The sequence below is a fragment of the Phoenix dactylifera genome, chromosome 4 (genome assembly GCF_051530095.1).
Source record: "Phoenix dactylifera cultivar Ajwa chromosome 4, Ajwa_hap1_PhDact_Kaust_v1.1, whole genome shotgun sequence".
Lineage (NCBI taxonomy): Eukaryota > Viridiplantae > Streptophyta > Magnoliopsida > Arecales > Arecaceae > Phoenix > Phoenix dactylifera.
Window position 1 is genome coordinate 10165939 of NC_143193.1, and position 2563 is coordinate 10168501.

The following is a 2563-nucleotide window of genomic DNA, read 5'->3' on the forward strand; positions in this document are numbered from 1 at the left end:
CCGCTGCCTCCAAGGGAACGCCACCTCCAAGGTATATTCCGGTCCTCCCCAGTGTTAGGGGAGAGAAGGAATACAAGGGAGAAGAGCATATGGAGGCGCGGTCCCGGATCAAGCGCCTGGTGCGGAGCTCAATCGGGAGGCCGAACTTCAAGGAGGGGAGACGTGATCCCGGATGAAACGCCTAGAGCGGAGTTCCGCCGGGGAGAACCTCCTTGTTGATCCCAGATGAAACGGCTAGTTGGCGGAAGTCGCGAAGGGCGCGCCTCCCGTTCCTTCGGTAGGGGTCTCTCAACCATGCGCCGGAGAGGAGGCCCACGATCCATGGCAACCTGAACAGTTCCGGCTTGGCAGGCTCCATCGCACCTGCACCTATATTTATAGCCAAACTGCGGCCCCCCGGTCGTTCCGATGCGGGTGGCTCCAATAAATGCGGGCGCATTGAATCTGGAGCCGATCCGGCTCTCGAGGCGTATCTTCCCGCGATTTCCTAAGCGTTATTCTCCTTAATCGCATTCTTTGTGCAGGACACTCCAGGTGGCCTGTACCCCTAGGTCCACATATCTCCGCTCGCGCCCAGGCCGCATCCGCCTCGAAGAACGCGCGTATCGCGGCCGCTTAACTGACACTCCTCGCAAGCAGCAACTGGCGATCTGATTTCCCAGGTAACCCCTCAATTAGCATTTAATGCCCATCTGGTGTTCCCCAGGCGACGCTTGGAGAGGAGGAGAAACACGATCGCAGCTGGCCACGGAGAAATTCCGTCGGGCGGCAAGCGACAGGCGCACGACCAGCGAGCGGAATTTCCCGAGGCTCGGCCCTCGGATGCCAGGCTAACCCGATGATCATCCCGGAAGCAGACTAGCCTGAAGCCCCGACCGGTCGCCTCGGCTTGCGCCAGCCTTGGCCGACCAACGAGCGGAATTTTCCGAGGCTCGGCCCTCGGATGCCAGGCTAACCCGATGGTCATCCCGGGAGCAGACTAGCCTGAAGCCCCGACCGGTCGCCTCGGCTTGCGCCAGCCTTGGCCGACCAACGAGCGGAATTTCCCGAGGCTCGGCCCTCGGATGCCAGGCTAACCCGATGGTCATCCCGGGAGCAGACTAGCCTGAAGCCCCGACCGGTCGCCTCGGCTTGCGCCAGCCTTGGCCGACCAACGAGCGGAATTTCCTGAGGCCTGACAACCCTCAGATGCCAGGCTAACCCGATGATCATCCCGGGAGCAGACTAGCTTGAAGCCCCGACTGGTCGCCTCGGCTTGCGCCAGCCTTGGCCGACCAACGAGCGGAATTCTCGAGGCTCGGCCCTCGGATGCCAGGCTAACCCGATGGTCATCCCGGGAGCAGACTAGCCTGAAGCCCCGACCGGTCGCCTCGGCTTGCGCCAGCCTTGGCCGACCAACGAGCGGAATTTCCTGAGGCCTGACAACCCTCAGATGCCAGGCTAACCTGATGATCATCCCGGGAGCAGACTAGCCTGAAGCCCCGACCGGTCGCCTCGGCTTGCGCCAGCCTTGGCCGACCAACGAGCGGAATCTCCCGAGGCTCGGCCCTCGGATGCCAGGCTAACCCGATGGTCATCCCGGGAGCAGACTAGCCTGAAGCCCCGACCGGTCGCCTCGGCTTGCGCCAGCCTTGGCCGACCAACGAGCGGAATCTCCCGAGGCTCGGCCCTCGGATGCCAGGCTAACCCGATGATCATCCCGGGAGCAGACTAGCCTGAAGCCCCGACCGGTCGCCTCGGCTTGCGCCAGCCTTGGCCGACCAACGAGCGGAACCTCCCGAGGCTTGGCCCTCGGATGCCAGGCTAACCCGATGATCATCCCGGGAGCAAACTAGCCTGAAGCCCCGACCGGTCGCCTCGGCTTGCGCCAGCCTTGGCCGACCAACGAGCGGAATTTCCTGAGGCCTAACCCTCGGATGCCTGGCTTAGCGCCGGAAGAAGTTCCTGAGGCCTAACCCTCGGATGCCTGGCTTAGCGCCGGAAGAAGTTCCTGAGGCCTAACCGTCGGATGCCTGGCTTAGCGCCGGAAGAAGTTCCTGAGGCCTAACCCTCGGATGCCTGGCCTAGCGCCGGAAGAATTTCCTGAGGCCTAACCCTCGGATGCCTGGCTTAGCGCCGGAAGAAGTTCCTGAGGCCTAACCCTCGGATGCCTGGCTTAGCGCCGGAAGAAGTTCCTGAGGCCTAGCCCTCGGATGCCTGGCTTAGCGCCGGAAGAAGTTCCTGAGGCCTAACCCTCGGATGTCTGGCTTAGCGCCGGAAGAATTCCCTGAGGCCTAACCCTCAGATACCTGGCCTAGCGCCAGAAGAATTTCAAGAGTCGGGAGTCAGCGAGACGCTACCAAGAGTTAAAAAGAAGGACGAAAGTGAAATGAAGAAACTCTATTTGCATTAACTTTCATTGTTTTAGGGCCGAGACCCATACAACTTGGCAAAACGCCAACACACAAAGAAAAGAACAAAAATACAGAAGGTCAGCTTGGAGAAACCCCCGGGTCGGGAACGCCGGGCACGTCCGCAGGGGGTAGGGAGGCGGTTGGAGAATCAGCAGACAATGGCGCCGGAG